Genomic DNA, 18,532 nt, shown 5'->3' with positions numbered 1-18,532 from the left:
CACTCTACCTAACCCCATTAATCTACTCTACCTTCGACATTCTACCGCACCCCTTAAAACTCTCCCTCACACTCTCTACCTCAATGCAGTCTACTTCACACCTGTATCCCCACTCAACTCACTCTACCTCATCCTACTCTCCCACTCTACCTCACCCCTGTAATGTACCATAATCACCCACTCTACTTCAACCCACTCTACCTCAGCCTACTCTACCTCTTCACTCACCCACTCTACCACACTTCATTGTACCTCAACCACTCTATCTCACCCTGCTCACCCACTCTGTCTTCCAATTCTAATTCACCCACTTACCCATGCTACCTTACCCATTCAGCCACTCTACCTCATCCAAGTGTACCTCACTCACTCTACCTCACCCTACCTGACCTCCCTACACTGGACATCTGTGCATTTTAACTTACTTCACTCACTCAATCTACCTCACCCCACAAACCAACTCTACCTCACCTCACTCACCCACTCTACATTCCCTCCACTGTACCTCACCCCATACTAACTCATCCCACTCACAATACCTCAGGAAATTCACCCACTCTACTCCCACTACACCGTTCCTGATCCCAGTGTTCTCCACTACACTACTTCACACACTCCACCTCACCCCACTCAACCTCACCCCGTTCAAAATCACCCACTCTTCATCACCCCATTCAACTTCACCAGCTCTACCTCAACCCACTCTGCCTCTTAGCCCTCTCCCTCTCCCCACTCTACCTCAGACCGCTCTATGAAACTCAGAGTATGAATTTCCTTGGCTATAACCATGTCTTATTGATGCTCCACAGGGTCTGAACTATGATCTGTGATGCCAATAAGGAAAATGGGTGGCTCACATCAGGGTCTGAATGGAGAAATTGGAAGACTTTAAGGATCTCTTATTCATGGATGAAACTAATGTCACCATCAAAAGATTCAGCTGACTGGTGATCAGGAGGAAAGGTAATTTGGAAGGCAAACTTGCCCTGAAGCATCTGATCAAAGTAGATATTTGGGGCATTCTCTGCAAGACAGTTCCAGGACCCTAGATTTATTATGAGGGCATAATGGAAACATATTTTATAAAGAGCTTAAAATAATGAAGGGTATGTTGCTATATGTGAGGGAGAATTACCTGACGGATACCCACCAATTTCGCTTCGTGCAGTAGTATGACACTAAGCACTCTTTATCGGGCACACATGTGGTAAAACTTCCCTGCAATCTCCTGACTTGAATCAAACCAAGATGAGCTGGGCACAACTTAGGTGGACCTCAAGCAAATGCACAAGCCCACCATGGCATATGGGGCATCAAACAGGAAAGGGAGGTGGAAGTCGGTGGTATCAAAGGAGCTGGTGGGATATGGGTGGGTGTGGGTGAGGAGAAGGCAGGTACTATGAGGGTGGGCATGGGATAGAAGGCAAGGACTGCCAGGGTGCTTGTGGGTGAGTAGAAGTCAGGATGTCCACATGTGTGGAGAAGGTGGTGGGTAGAAGGGTGGTGCGTGTGAGAGGATGTCAGGAGCACAAGGCTCCAACATTACCTTTCTAGTATAAAAGTTCTATTTTAAAGGTGGAACAGGAGCCCCCATTTTGCTCTCCACAAGCATGTCCAAATTGTCATTGATTCAGTACGTTCTATGGAGAAGATGTCATAAAGGTCTCGTGTATTCCTGCTGTATTCCTCCAGCTTGGAGAATATCTGCTAAACAGCAAGCTGCTGTGTGGGAGGCAAAGTCGCAGAGTTGGTCGACTCAGCAGTTTGGAAGGGCGCCCTTCCTACTCCATGGTGCAGTCCCGTGCCAGCTTCTGTGCCTCCTTCTTGGAGAATCGTGCTGGGTTTCTGTTAAACAAAATATTATGTTTGAATATTTGGGCACATCACCACATACAGTAGCAGAACACATTTCAGGAATCTGAGGGAGAGAAAGGGAGAGACCGAAGGATCAAGTGAAAGAGAGATAGAGACATGCCTTGGGTCTCATGAGTTTGGCGGTAACCCGCTGGTGCTACCAGTGGGTTGCCGCCGAACTCGTAACCCTGTTCCGCTGCCTGATATCCCATAGGACTCTTTGGGAATGGGGGCACTGAAGCACCAGCACTGTTGCAAACGGTGCCGGTGCTTCTGTGAAAAGCATGCCTGCAGGGGCTGGTTTGGCAGACTTGCTAGAAGCAACGGCCCCTGCAGGTAAACTTGTAGCCTGGCGGTCTGGAAAGGGTGCTGGTATGCTGCTACCAACACCCTTATTTCTGGACCGCTAGGCTTGTAATGAGGCCCATAGTGCAGAGAAAGAGAGAGAAAGCAAGAGATAGGCATGTGCAGTTAAATCCACAGTAACAAAGTCAACAGTAGTAGAACACAAAGAAGGCATAATCTACTGTACCATTTGAAGCGCAACTGAGTGAATTGGTGCAGCCGATGTCCTGTTTGTAGTGAACGGAGACTCTTGGGTGCCTCTGTTAAGGAAAATCGCTGCATAATATTGCAGTATGTTAGAACAATTGAGCACATAACCACATATCAGAACACATTCTGGCAAACGTGAGAAAGATTGTGAGAGCGAGACCGTGAAATTGGCACCATCACTGTTGTATACACTCTACAGTAACATAAACTAACATAATGTAACAGACCTAGGTTGTATGCTGGAGCACAAAAAAATACTGTGACAGAAGAAAGGGAGAGGGAAAAAGAGATAGATGCTGTGGATAGAGACATGTGGTGTAACCTCTGTAACATACTCTAAAGTAATATAACATTTGGTGGACAGTACAGTACTACTCAGATGAATACCAAGCACCTTGTTCTTCCATGCCAAATTAGTGGGTTTGGCAAGTGGATTTTAAATATGGTCTTGGTCATCGGGGCCCATTTGAAACTTGGGAGTGGCAGTGAACTTCCAAACTCTAGCTGAATAAAGTGGAGTTTGTGTGGCAGGGCACGGGTCCTATGATTGTTTCTTTTATTGTTTATTTTTATTGTCTAAAGCACAGACTTAGCTGTAGAGCAATGGAGCACTGAGTGTGGATAACCCACATTTGGGCTGGCATCTTTCAACAGAAGCACAGCACTGTGAGGTCTGTGCGTCTGTATGTGAGTCCATTGGAATTAGTTCTTGGTCAGGTGTTGTTGAAAGAGCCATGTTTTGAGCATTTTGCAAAATTGTCGAATTGTGAAGTTCTATCGATTGTTTGTGGCTCCATTTTTTGCAGATGAGTTGTGAATCAAGCCGGTTGGTTGATTTGCTGTGCGAGGAGCATGTGCCAATGGATATGTGGCACTTAGCCACCAGGTACGCTAGTGTGCTGCTCATAACTGCTTTGTAGATGATACATGCAGTCTTGAACAATGTCCTGGTTTGGAGTGGAAACCAATGTAGTTCGCATAGGATGGGGGTAATTCAGTCGAATTTCCTTGCTCCCATAATAAGATGTGCTGCAGCATGGTGGACTGCTTTTAGGGGAGCCAAGTGAGCAGTTGGGAGCCCTGTCAGGAGAGCATTTCCCCCATTGATGTGCAAGACCACAAGGGCCTGCACTACAGTTTAGAAGTCCTGTGGCAGGATGAAGAGTTTGATTTTTCAAAGGGTAGAGATTCTGAGCCAGGCTATTTGGGCCTTCTTAGCTATGTGTACCTGGAAGGAAAGATTGCCTTCAATGGTGAAGCCTAGTGAAGCCTAAGGATTTTGCTGAGTCTGAGAGCTGTGGATCAAATCCTCCTAGGTGCATATAATTGAGCTGTTCTTGGACAAGTTGTTTTTTAGCTTTTTAGCGTTTTAGCGGGCAGACTGATGGGGATGAATTTCCGGATGGATTTTGTATGAGGTAGGCAGTAGACATCCTGGACTGGATGATGGCTAGGTAATCACAGAGACAAATGAGGCCCTACGCGCCATTGACTCTTCATGTACAACTGAGTATCATCTGCGTATTGGTGGATGGCTATATTGGGATATTTGAGGCGAATGCCAAGATGCTCCATGTAAAGGTTAAAAAGGATTGGTGAGAGGATGGACCCTGTTGGGACTCAGCAGGAGACACAGAGTCAGTTAGACCACTAATTCATCTGGACAGCCTAGTGTCTGCCTAAGAGGTAGGACGTAAACCAATTCAGGACAGTGCCAGAGAATCCCATCCTGTCAGCAAGCAAAGGATGAGATGGTCAACGGTTTTGAATGCAGCCAAGACGTCAAAGAGGACAAGGAGGCATGAGTCGCTCTTATCCATGATTTGGTGAGCATCATCCACCACCTGGATGGTGGCTGTCTCGATGCTACACTTTGGGTAGACGCTTCACTGATAGTCATTTAGGAGGTGGAGTTGTTTGATTCTGGCAAGTAGTTGTGTAGCAACTACTTCTTCAAAGATGTTGCCAATAAATGGAATATACCTAATGGGTGTGTAGTTAACCAGGTCGTCTGGATCCAGGGTTGGTTTTTCAAAAGAGGTTATATGAGGCTAGGCCTGAGGGTGTCTGGGAATGATCCTTCTGTGAGAGAGGCATTGATGATGCTGAGGAGCGCATTGAGCGCCAGGCCCATCAACTGTTTGATGATGGAGGCCAGAATTATATCATCAGGGTAAGAAGTATGTCTGAGAGTGGCAATCCTTTTTTAGGATACCCGTGGGAAAGAGAGGAGAGAAATCTGTCCAGAGTGGCAGTGTGCCAGGGAGCAAGGGATGCTATTGCTGTGGGAGGTTGATTTGATGGTCTCTCAGATTTTGCCTATTTTATTCAATTAAAAATGTGTTGATCCTGTTGCATTTTTCCTGAGTTGCTGGTACCTTGGGGTCGGAGAGGGTTTGGTACAATCCTTTACTAATTCAAAGAGCACTTTGCTCCTGTTAGAAGCTGCTGCAATGGTGGTGAAGTAGTAAGCAGCTTTGGCCTCAGTAATCAGAATCCTATGGTTTGCGCACAGAGATTTGAGGTTGGTGATTTTTTGCGCCACCATTTCTCTAGGGCTCTGACTGAGTGTTTATTGGAGGCTAGGGTGTACCATAGGGCGGATAGTGTGGTCTTAGTCTGGGTGGATTTTACGGGGGCATGAGTGTCCACAAGTTTCATAGCAGTTACTAAATAACTCAAGAAGGCCCGAGGCATTCCCTGCGGGGGGGAGTCTGCAACGTTTGCTTCTAGCTCATTGACCGGGAGTGTTTAGCCTGACCTTTGTGAGCCGTAGTCGAATGGGTGACTGGTAATGGAATGGCGGCATGGACAGACCAGTCAAATGGGATACGATCTTCACAGGTGATGCATGGGGGATGATGTGAAGACTAAGGGCCTCATCACGAGTTGGGCGCTAACCGCGGCGGTATTACTGCCAGGGCTATTAGCCCTACTGCCAAACCCCCCTGGCGCTGGATCACAGGTTTGGCGGAACTTTAAGTCCCCATTCCCCATTGGGCCCATTCGAGAATTTTACCATTCCCCATTGAGCCCAATGGGGAATGATCGGTGCTATAACCCGCCAGTGGTATTACTGCCGGTGGTAATAGCACCGAAAATCAGCAAAATTGCGTCGGATCTGCCCCCAGCTCCCAGCTTAGATGAGGCAGTAAGTCTAGAGTGTTGCCTTTGGTGTGGGTGGGGGAGAGCGCAATTTGCTTAAGGTCCATGGAAGCAGTCAGTGAAAAAAGCATGCTTCGAGTGTGGTTGTCAGCCTGTAAATCAGGGACTTTAAAATCACAGATAAAGACAGTATTATAATGTGATAATTTGGCAGAGGGTAAGAGGGTGATGTCTGCAATGGAAAATCACTCCTGTGAGGTGGTCTTTTTTATATGAGGTGGAAAGTGATGGATTCCTTGTGCGATAGAGGGAATCAGCAGGTGAGCGATTTAAATGAGCTTGTTCTGGGAGAGGGGATGATGGAGCTGTGGATGATTGCCACTCTGTCTCCTGTCCTTCCTGGCAGGTAGGCAGGTTGGATGCAGTACTCATGGGGAAGGAGGATGTCGAAAATATGTGAGGAGGATGGGGTAAACCGTGTTTGAGTGATGAACAGGGCATCATGGTTGGTGTACAAGATGAGGTCAGAGATACCTGCAGCATGCCTGACTCCTGAGCAAGCATTGTTATGTTATGTTATGTGCATGTTTATAACGCACCGATAGCCCGCAGGCATCAGGGCACGGGAATGTCCAGAGTAATCCAAAGTGTATGTTATTGTGTGTTGTAACGAAGGGGCCAAGATGGAACTTTATCATTGGAAAAGTGAGTTTTCAGTAGTTTCCTGAACTTCAGATAATTCACTTCCCGCAGCAGTGCTAGTGGCAATTTGTTCCAGCATTGTGCTGTCTTGACTGGGAAAGATTTTCCACGCCCATGCACACGATTCGCTCTAGGAATATTCAGATAAACCTTGTCCTCTGATCTAAGGCATCTTTGAGGCATTTACAAGGAGAATTGTTTCTTAAAGTAGCATGGGGCTTCTCCATACAAGCATCTGTGAATTATGGTAATGGCCTTAAAATGTACTCTCTCCTCCACCCTTAACGAGTGTAAGGATCTTCTCCCAGTTGTTACATGCTCCCTTTTTATGATGCTCTTGATAAGCCGGACAGCGCCATTTTCCATGACTTGGCACTTTTGTATTTCCCTCTTAGTAGCTCCTACCAGTAGGGCATTGCCGTAGTCAAGGAGCGACAAAATTATGGCTCTTGCTATGGTTGCTGCATTCACTTCGTTAATGAATGGGCTTATGGCTCTCATGAGACGCATGTAATAGGCATTTTCTTCCTGCAGGTAATTGACCTGAGCCTCGGATCCAACAAAGAAAAAGTTGTCCCCTTTCCCATTGTACAGATTATCAATTGCCCTCCTTACATTGGTGGGGGCATCAACTGGTTCCTACCTTGTCCCTGTCTGAATCTACACTAAGTCTTGGACAAGGGGACTACTGAGAAACTTGCAACATTCCTCTGCGTTGGTCTCGGTCCATGTCTGTATCTGCAGTTAGTACTACACCCCTATTGATTCAGGCCCTGTACGTACCAAACTAGAAGACAAATGACCATATATAACTAAGTGTATTGAAAAAATAATAATTTATTTGGAACAGGTATGTGGTAAAATACTGACACATTCACAGTGACACATAAATACAGTGTTCAAAACAAAACTCAAATATAACCATGTTTCACTTTACATATTCAATGCCAAGGATTTGGTGTACAACATAGAGAGAAGCATACATTTAGCTTTAGTGGTTCTTAAAAAGACATATTCCTCGTGACATATAATTGCACTTAACAATTAAAGCATATCCGGGAAGTTGTAAGTGCTATGAGGAACAGTTTCCTTTACGATTAGTCATTTGAGAGGGATTATATTGACAGGTCTCTCATTTCAAATGCTCAGAGTAATTATTTGCTGAGCCTCGGATCCCACATAAGCTTCCACAATCATCCCTAGGGTTTTCACATACGGCATCACTGGGATTGTGGCCTGTTTGATGGAGAAGGCCTGATATTCTGTCCCTAACTTGGATCTGTCCTGCTGCATTCCAAAGATTATCAGTTCGGTTTTCGTATTATTAAGGCACATCCAGTGACGTTGCATCCAGTTGTCAATGATGTGATAGACCGCTATTATTTTCGCGCTGTCGATACTGTAACCTCCTTTGAGTTCGAAGATGAGCTGCATGTCATCAGCGTAATTGGTGAAAAACACGCCAATCTTTTCCAAGAGCTCGCATAAGCTTCTCATGTACAAGTTAAACAACAGTGGCGATAGGCTTGCTCCCTGGGGAACTCCATACAGGATGGGGGGAGCCTTAGAAAATGTATCCCCCCAATGGATTCTAGCACTCCTGTCTTTCAAAAATGATGCCAGCCAATCCAATGCCTTAGGAGTGCAACCTGCTATTTGTCGCCAGTGCCTCCTGCAGGAGTTGGTGGTCCAGCAGATCGAACGCGGCGCTGAGGTCCAATAACATAAGAATGCCTGTTTTGCCCTTGTCTATCAGGTCTAGCATATAAGTCTGAAGGTCGGGCATGGCTGATTCAGTACTATGAGAGGCACAAAGGCTGATTGCTGTTCGTACAGTAGTTTCCGGTCTTCTACATGCTTTTGTAGTTGGTTCGTTGCGATTTTATCTAGGACTTCCAAAATCAAATTTGAATTCGTAATAGGTCGTAGGTTACTGGGATCCTTAGGATCCAGCCCCATTTTTTTAACTAAAGGGGTGATTGTTACCTCCTTGATTTCCTTCGGAACCACCCCTTCCCTAAAGGAAGCATTGACTATCTTGATCAGTACTGGGGCGAAAATGTCTTTATTGTCCAGTATGATTTTAGTAGGCAGGATGTTCTCTGCGCAGGAGGTGGGCTTCATTTTGGCAAGGACTCTACATAGTTCATCCTCGTATGTGGGTAAGAAGCTAAAGCTCTCTCTTACTTCCAGATTTGTTATTTCATCTGGAAGGATTGGAGACCCTCCCTCTCTTCTGCTGCGATGAAGTTATTTCGAGTGTTAGAGATTTTAGTAGCGAAAGCTTCTTGTACCCTGTCACAATCTTCTCTAGTAGGAGTATGTGGAGGAGAGAGCGATTTCGGCTTTTCAATCCCTTTAAGTATTTTGAAGGTTTTACTAGATGCATTAGCCGCTGTCTCTATTTCTTTGTTGTAGTGATACTTATTGGATTCCCTAATGCCTTTCCTGTAACTATGATCAGCACTTTTCCAGTTTTCTTTATTTACTTGAGTGGGAGTTTGAAGCCTTAATCTTTCTTTGTCTCTCTTCTCGTGTTTAAGTTTATTTAGTTCTTCACTGTACCAGTTTTGGGGATTACTATTTTTCCTCACCAGTTTCTGTTTCAGTGGGGCGTTCTCCTCCACCAGTTCTTGCATATATTTATTATATTTTTTCAGCATGCTCTCACAGGTATCTTTTTCGAGAAAGGAATCTGCGATTTTCTGTAAGCATGGTTTCAATGTCTCAGGACCAATGCTCTTAAAATATCTGCTCCATACCTTGGTATGGGGATTTGCAATGTAGGTGGGCAGCATTGATCAACATTCAAGGGAGTGTGCGCGTGGTCCGTGAGTCTTGGATGAGGGCAAGGGCAATTTTAATGAGGTTCACTCGGGTAGCGTGCCAGGGCTGCCCAAGGCCCTTGGCCATTCAATCACTAGTGAGAGTGCAGATGGGCTGCGGAGGGAGGAAACACATGGTGATGTCTTTTGGTGAGTAGCAGAAGTAGCGATCACTTTGTAGGTGAAATGCAGTATAGCAGGTCAAGTCCTTTGCCCTAACAGGCCAGAACAGGCACAAACAAGTGAAGTCCTTGTCTTTGCACGTCCTTTGCTGAGGACGCTGGTGGTGAGGACACCTAAGGAGGACTGATTAAATAGGTGGTGGGCAGAGCAGCTAAGTGGTAGGAACACGAAATTACCTTCATCAATGATGGAAATGATGTCTCTGTAAGCTTAGATAGCCGCCGTGTGCACGTGTTGTACCCAGCGTTTTGAAGACACTTCCATGAAATCAATCTGTGTGAAAGATTACTTAGAGTGAACAACTCGAAGCATTACCAGTCCAGTATGGGCTTATTACGTGATGTGTGTTATTTTACTCACCTCTGGAGTATGTCTGTAGTGATCCGTATTTGGATGCCGCATTGCTGGATCACTTTCGAAAGCCGCGTTGTTGTGTGAACACCGCGGTTACTCCTCAGGGAAGCCCGGATAGGGCTACACGAATTGGACCGCAAGGCTGAACTGTAGCCGAGGGAACAAATGATGTGGTCTAATCTGGGCGCCATCTTTAAGTAAAAAATGGCGGGGGTTCCTCGAGGAAAATTAGAGGCATAGGCTTAATATTAATAAAGGCTGGAGTGATGATATAATCATATGCCTATGGTGTATTAATATACACCTGTCAAAACAGGCAACCGAGATGGTGGATGGACGGTTTTAACCAGATGGACAGGTCAATTAACCCAAATGTAACAGTATTTTGAATGAACAATTATAGATGAGAGTTGCATGCAAACTCTAAATTAAAGGCATAGGGCCTCATTCCGAGTTGGGTGGTAAGGGAAAATGATGCCGGTAAAGGAATACCGGCATCGCTTCCCTTTACGGCCCATTCTGACCCACCACACCGTTATTGACGGCGTCGTAAAGTACGATGCCGTAAATAGCGGTTTAGTGGCACGCGCACGACACGCCATGCCGTAATTAGCGGCATGGCGTAAACCGGAGCTGATCCCAAGTAAAGCGGACATGGAAAAAACGGCCTCCACAAGACCGCAAAGTACCTTACCGCCATGGAGTAAATACCGGCATGGCTGAGAAGGTGTAAAGGACCCTGAGCAGTGTTTCCAAGAGGAACAGGTGCACTCAATCAGCACAGGTGGAGGCAATGGAGTCTGGCACAGCACAAAAGGAGCACACCCACACACCACACCCCCTCCCACACCAAAATGATACCGATTGTAGCAGCATTCCTGGAGCTGGCGGCCCTGCTTGCAAGGCAAGAACAACTACAACAGCAACAACAACAACCACAGCCGCCACCACAGAGGATACACAGGAGGAGAAGGAGGGTGAGACAGGGCCAGCATGCCCTACCGGTGCAGCCACCATTACCACGCCGGCAGCCCCCAACCCCCGCATCAGAGCCACCCCCTTCAACCTCACACCAGAGCAGATCCACACCCTGTACCGGCTTGACTGGGACACCATTACCAGCATAGTGGACATGATACATGATGATATCGTGAGCCGCCTAGAAATACGCACTGCCATCCCCCCTCTACTGAAGGTAGTGTCTGTTCTCCACTTCCTTGCCACAGGCACCTACCAGCATACAGTGGGGCAAATGCATGGCATTTCTCAGCCCATATTTTCACGGATACTCAAAGAAGTGTTGGATGCCCTCCTCACCCACACAAGGGAATACATATCCCTACCCCAGACTCCCCAGGAGATCTACGACACCAAAGCTGCCTTCCATGCACTGGCAGGCATGACAAATTGCATAGGTGCCCTCGACTGCACCCACGTTGAATTGGTGGTCCCGCATGCCATGGAGGTGCCTTATCGCAACCGCAAGCAATACCACTCCATCAATGTCCAGATGGTGTGTAATGCCAGTAAATCCATCACACATTGCAATGCCCGATACCCCGGATCAACTCATGACTCCTTGGTTCTGCGGAACTCAACACTACCACGCTACATGGAGCGACATGCCGGACGTCGTGCCTGGATGCTTGGTGAGTCATCTGAATGGGCCATGGCGTTGCTTTGGGGCTGTGAGTAGTTCTGGGAAGGGGGGGGGGTTCATACTCCACCGGCCTGGGAAGGGGGGGGGGTTCATACTCTACCTGGCCGGGAAGGGGGGGGTGCATGCTCATCCCAGTAATCATCTGTGGCCATGCATGACCAGTACAATTTTCCACCATGAGGGCACACACGATTACCTCATTTCCACTTCCATGCAGGTGATGCTGGCTACCCTCTGAAGCCGTGGCTCATGACCCCCGTCCGCAACCCACAGAACAGGCACGAGGAGGTCTACAACAGATCCCATACCCGTACACGCGTGGTGATAGAGCAGACCTTCGGGCTCTTGAAGGCACGATTTCGTAGCCTCAGCCGTTCAGGTGGGGCACTCATCTACAGCCACGAGAAGGTGTCCAAGATCACCATGGCATGTGTAATGCTACACAACATGTGCATCCGTCGGAACGTGCCACTGCCCCCTGACGTGGAAATGCCACCACCAGATGACGATGAGGGGGAGGAGGTAGGAATGGCAGGACAGCAGCCGGGTCCCGATGCACAGGAGGGACGTTCTGTGCGTCAAGCATTGATTGGACAATATTTCTGACTCACAAGTCAGCTGAGGGTTTCAGGATGAGAGGACATTGGGCACGGGGTGTGGGGATACATGTACACCATGTACTGTGCGACATTAAAATACACAAGCAAAATGATCAATGTCCACTCTGTTTAAGTGAATGAACAACCAGTGTATTAAAAAGTTTAAGTTTGAACGTGTACAACAAAACCACCACCCTCACCCCCCTCCCCCTCCCCCCAACTCCCAATGACACACCCTCACCCCCCTCCCCCCAACTCCCAATGACACACCCTCACCCGACTCCCCCTCCCCCCAACTCCCAATGACACACCCTCACCCCCCTCCCCCTCCCCCCAACTCCCAATGACACACCCTCACCCCCCTCCCCCTCCCAAATGTGTGTGCCAGGATGTTCATTGGCCACTTCCGGAGCCAGGGGGATTCATGTTCTGGCGGCGGAGTGTCCGCATTGACCGGCGGACAGGGCTGGTCTGTGTGGATGAACTTTGTGATGGTGGGTACTCCCACTGGGGCTGTGGTCTTGGGTGTGCTGCCTCCAGGGCATCAGCAATCCGGCCCAGCACCTCACAGAGGCAGTTGGTGTTTGAAGTGATTACCTCACCCAGGGCCTGCAGGTCATTGTGGCATTGTGATTGTGATTGACGGTTGTCCCGTAGGAAGTCCTCCAGCAGGGCTGTGATGCGCTGCCCGTGCACTCCATCCGTGGATGGTGTGGCAGATGTGGTAGCCAGGCGTGGTGTTGACCGTGCAGGGCTCTGTGGGCTTTCGGCAGGGGAGGAGGATACAGGAAAGGCAGGTGGTGCTCCTTGGCCTGTAAGGATTGGGGTGTCACTCTCCCCAGAGTCGCTGAGTGCGACTTGTGTGTGAGATGGTGTTTCCGGCCTGTACGCTGTGTCACATGTCTCCCCCACGTCAGATAGGTGAACCGATGTAGGGCTCTCCGGCTCGTCGATGAGGCACATGGCAGCGTGCTCCCCTGCCACACTGGATTCCTCCGAGTGGACTGTGGGGTATGTGTCCGTTCCCAGTGCAGGCATGGGTAGGGGTGTGGGTGGGGGTTGTGCAGCCTCCATGGGGGCTGCTGGTGCAGATGGTGTTGCCTGTGGCCTCCTCCTTCCTACATGCTTCCGCTGTCCCCTGCCTGTGCCCCTGGAGGTGGAGGGCTGGGTGGCTTCATGGCCCTCAGTTTCATGTCCGCTGCCTGTGGGGTGGAAGAGAGAGATGGCATTAGCTATGATTTGGGGGTCAGCATCGCTTCAAGGCTATGGTATGAGAATGGTGTTGCAGCGTTTGGGTGGCATTTGGGTCGTGAGTGGGACATTGATCTGGGCTAGGATGGTAAATGCATGCAGGTGTCTGGGTCAATCAAGCTGGCAGAGTACTGTGCTGACTCACAGTGACTGCCTCTTTGTGTGCTATGGGCAGTATGGGTTGTAGCCTTGCAAGTGGCATCAGCCTGGGTCTCACTTGTTACGGCATGATTGGGGGGGGCATATGTGACATGACTGCTTGCCCATCCCTTGGCGGTGGCTTGAATTGGGAATGCATTTACTGTCTTCACTCATGACACTCACCTCCATCTGCGGATGACGGGGCACCGCACTCCATCTCGCCGACCCCCTCGATGGATTCAGGGCCCATCATGTCGGCACAAGTCTGCTCCCAGGGCATCATCTTGATTGGAGATGCTGGGCCTCCTCCTGTCTCCAGGGCCTGGGTCCTGTTGGCCGATAGGATGGCCCGCACCCTGAGACGGAGGTCGTCCCACCTTTTGCGGCAGTCCCTTGTTGTGCGGGGGGTGTTGCCGACAGCGCTCACCCTCTGGGCAACCAGGTCCCATATTTGTTTTTTTCTTGCTATGGTGGCCTTGCGCATATCAGTGCTGAACACCACTTCTGCATTGGCATGCCGGGTGTCTACCAGGACCTGTAGCTCATCCTGTGTAAAGCGCTCCTTGCGGAGGCGTGCGGCTCCTTTTTTGAGTGCTTTCGGCATGATATAGGTGAATGCTGGGAAGTCTCAGGTTCAGAATCTTCCTCCGGGTTCTGTATCAAGGGGATGGCAATGGATTGTGTTTTTAAAGATGGCCGCCGCGCTCCTTCCCGTTCCTGTGCGATGATGTAATTTCCGTATCCGTTAATTAGCGGTGACCGTAATTTACGGTGTCCATAAATTACGGTCACCGCTAATAACGGATAGCAGAGCTTCGGTGGCGGTGTTGTAACGACCGTCTCGCTTCATGCCGCTAAGGGGTTTTACGGGCCCTTTAGCGGTATGCCGCTAGGGGATTTACCGGCATGGCGGAAAGCTCGTGCCCGCGAAGTCGGAATGGCCTGTAAATTGCGGCGTTGTACCAGACCGGACTCGGTCTTTCCGCCATGCCGGTAATAACCCATACTTACCGCAAACCTCGGAATGAGGCCCATAGGCTTGATGTTGATAAAAAACTATAGTAATAGTCTAATCATATGCCTATTTAATGTGGGGATGTACACATCTGTCAAACTTTGCAGCCTAGGAGGTAGTTGAGCAATTTTTTGACAGATGGACAGGTATGTAAAACAAGAGTATGGCAGTGTTTTGAGTAGAACAATTATAGTTAAAGTTTGCATTCAAGGTCTAACACTGCACTGATAGATATCGGGTGCACAAGGACCGAGTGTTTTCTGAAGAGATTAGTGCTGAAGAAGATGCATCTATGCCCATAAACAAGCTCCTCCCAGGTGTTCCCGCTACACCCTCCACGGCCCCTGCAGGCAGTCCACACCACAGGGGACTACCCTGCACCCCTGCTCATGTCCCCCAGGCAGCCCATCCACCATGGGCATGCCCCCCAGCCAAGCCACATGTCACCTTGCACTACTGATCAACAATGCATGTCTCCCAGCACCCCCACCCCTCAGCACTGTGGGGCACCTGCCAGCAGGCCCCCACTCATGTACAACTCATGTCCCCCTGCACCCCCACCCTACAGCATTCAGGGGCACCCTCAACCAGGCCCCCACACATGTCCCCCTGCACCCCCGCCCCCCAGCACTGTGGGGCACCCTCCACCAGGCCCCCACTCATGTCTCCCAGCACCCCCACCCCCCAGCAGTGCAGGGCATCCTCCACTATGCCCCCACACATGTCTCCCAGCACCCCACCCCCCAGCATCCAGGGGCACACTCCACCAGGCCCCCACACATGTCTCCCAGCACCCCCACCCGCCAGCAGTGCAGGGCACCCTCCACCAGGCCCCACACATGTCTCCCAGCACCCCCACCCCCCAGCATCCAGGGGCACCCTCCACCAGGCCCCCACACATGTCCAACCCATGTCCCCCTGCACCCCCACCCCCCAGCAGTCAGGGGCACCCTCCACCAGGCCCCCACTCATGTCCAACTCATGTCCCCCTGCACCCCCACCCCACAGCAGTCAGGGGCACCCTCCACCAGGCCCCCACTCATGTCCAACTCATGTCCCCCTGCACCCCCACCCCCAGCAGTTAGGGGCACCCTCCACCAGGCCCCCACTCATGTCTCCCAGCACCCCCACCCTCCAGCAGTGCAGGGCACCCTCCACCATGCCCCCACACATGTCTCCCAGCACCCCCACCCCCCAGCATCCAGGGGCACCCTCCACCAGACCCCCACTCATGTCCAACTCATGTCCCCCTGCACCCCCACACCCCAGCAGTCAGGGGCACCCTCCACCAGGCCCCCACTCATGTCCAACTCATGTCCCCCTGCACCCCCACCCCACAGCAGTCAGGGCACCCTCCACCAGGCCCCCACTCATGTCCAACTCATGTCTCCCAGCACCTCCACCCCCCAGCAGTGCAGGGCACCCTCCACCATGCCCCCACACATGTCTCCCAGCACCCCACCCCCCAGCATCCAGGGGCACCCTCCACCAGGCCCCCACTCATGTCCAACTCATGTCCCCCTGCACCCCCACACCCCAGCAGTCAGGGGCACCCTCCACCAGGCCCCTACTCATGTCTCTCAGAACCCCCACCCCCCAGCAGTGCAGGGCACCCTCCACCAGGCCCCCACACATGTCTCGCAGCACCCCCACCCCCCAGCATCCAGGGGCACCCTCCACCAGGCCCCCACTCATGTCCAACTCATGTCCCCCTGCACCCCCACGCCCCAGCAGTCAGGGGCACCCTCCACCAGGTCCCCACTCATGTCTCCCAGCACCCCCATCCCCCAGCACTGTGGGACACCTGCCAGCAGGCCCCCACTCATGTCCCCCTGCACCACCACCCCCCAGCATCCAGGGGCACCCTCCACCAGGCCCCCACTCATGTCTCCCTGCACACCCATCCCCCAGCATCCAGGGGCACCCTCCACCAGGCCCCCACTCATGTCCAACTCATGTCCGCCTGCACCCCCACCCCCCAGCACTGTGGGGCACCCTCCACCAGGCCCCCACTCATGTCCCCCAGCACCACCACCCCCCAGCATCCAGCGGCACCCTCCACCAGGCCCCCACTCATGTCCCCCTGCACACCCACCCCCCAGCATCCAGGGGCCCCCTCCACCAGGCCCCCACTCATGTCCCCCTGCACACCCACCCCCCAGCATCCAGGGCCACCTTCCACCAGGCCCCCACTCATGTCCAACTCATGTCTCCCTGCACCCCCACCCCCCAACACTGTGGGACAACTGCCAGCAGGCCCCCACTCATGTCCCCCTGCACCACCACCCCCCAGCATCCAGGGGCATCCTCCACCAGGCCCCTGCTCATGTCTCCCAGCACCCCCACCCCCTAGCAGTGCAGGGCACCTGCCAGCAGGCCCCCATACATGTCCCCCCAACACCTCATGACGATCCATAATCATGGCCCCCATGCCCCCTCAATACACTGCCAACGCCACCCCAGTCCGAACACACCACCAGGTATGACATCCACCCCACAAAGAAATCACCAGCACATGATGCATCCCAAATGGATAGTCTGCACATCAACACATATCCGTCAAACCCACACAATGACAGCATGTGAGTGATAGAACACACATTGTGACATGCATGAAACCAAAGAGAGAATACCACACATTGAAGTACCAAATTATAATGTATTAAACATAAAAGCAAGGAAATGAAATGGAACAGAAGAAAATGGAAATAATAAATGAAATCCAGCATGTCCAATAAATGAAAAAGATGCATGAAATCCAAATGAAAAGCAATCCAAAAGCAAGTCTCCAAAGTGTCAGTCTGAGAAAATAAATCCAAGTTTCCAAAATAAGAAAAAACCATTGATCCATGTGAAAAAAAAAATCAACAATCCAAATCCATTGTCAAACTATGTACAAGGTGAACATCCAGGGTCCATGTGCCCAAACCGTTAAATGAAACCTATAAAATAAAATACTACCTAATGAAGAACTATATACAAGAAGTTGGGGCATTGTCCAAGCGCCCCAAAACAAAACAAAACCGAAAGGAAACTTAACATTAAAGAACTATTTACAAGGGCAGCGGGCTAGTCCGACGGCTCACTTCTGGATGTTCCGGGCCAGGGCATCATCGAACTCCTGCTCAATGTCCCGGAGGCGGTCCTCCTCCATGGCCCAGAGGGTCCGCAGGGCCGACGACATGTTCTCCTCCAACTCCATGCGGATTGCCTCGAGTCACTCGGCCCGCCTCAGGGCCCTCGCATGGAGTTCTCCGCCCTGACCATCGTGAGCCGTGCCTCTTCCGCCCGCTGCCGCTCCGCATCTATGGCGTGGCCCAACCACTGCCACACGGAAGACACTTCCCGTCCTGGGTCCTCCTGCCCTCCGACCGATGCCTGCCCCTCCGATGTCGAAGGCCCCGAGCCATCATGGCTCCCACCTCGTTGCTGCTGCTGCTGTGCCTGTGCCCGTACCCTGGCTCCTGCTGCCTGCACATCCTCCACCGGCTGGGGTGCAGTCGTTGATGTGGCCACCCCTGCTGGACGTCCGACTCCCGACTGTGGCAGGGATGTGTCCTCCACCAGCCTGGCCGCACCGCCAGAGGCGGCTCCACAGGGCACCCAGGTGACAAATGGGTGGAAAGATGGCACGGAGGACGACTGGCACATAGGGTGTTCAGTGAGGAGGGGGTCGGAACAAGCTCCAGCAAACGGAGGAATCCGGCCTGGGTGACCTGTCCCAGTAGGCCGACGCGGTCAACGAGCCATTCAAGATGACGTGCAGTCTCCTCATGAAGACTGCAGGTCACCTCGCATGGCCCGTTGACGCAACGCCACACCAGTCAGGACAGGCTCAACCCGTACCTGGATAGCCACGTCCGCAGGCAGAGGAAGGCCATTTGTTGTAAGCTCATCCCCTGCCTGAAAACGGGTCTAGACATACGCATCCCTGCTGGTGCAAGATGATGCAGTGACAGGATCAGGGACAGGATTGCACACAGGCACCTCCGCGGCGGCCTGTGCTGCCTCCTGTCCCTGGTCCTGCACTGCACCACTAGCACCAGTGGAATCCCCACCTCCAGACCCCGTCTCTGTCGCTTGCACGACCTCCTCCTCCACCAAACCCCCCACCAACCTGGATGACTCCGTGCCATCTTCCCCTGTTGGGCCCTGTGGGGTCCCAGCTGCCCCTTCTGCTGCCGAGGAGTCCAACTGCAACCTCCGCCTCTTGGACCTCCCCCCGGCAGCTGCGGCCTGGGATGCGGCACCGGACTCCTCACTCCCCGACGAGATGACAACCTGGGAG

This window comes from Ambystoma mexicanum, chromosome 3q (genome assembly GCF_040938575.1).
Source record: "Ambystoma mexicanum isolate Mex_15411 chromosome 3q, UKY_AmexF1_1, whole genome shotgun sequence".
Taxonomy (NCBI): domain Eukaryota; kingdom Metazoa; phylum Chordata; class Amphibia; order Caudata; family Ambystomatidae; genus Ambystoma; species Ambystoma mexicanum.
This window is presented reverse-complemented; position numbering follows the sequence as displayed.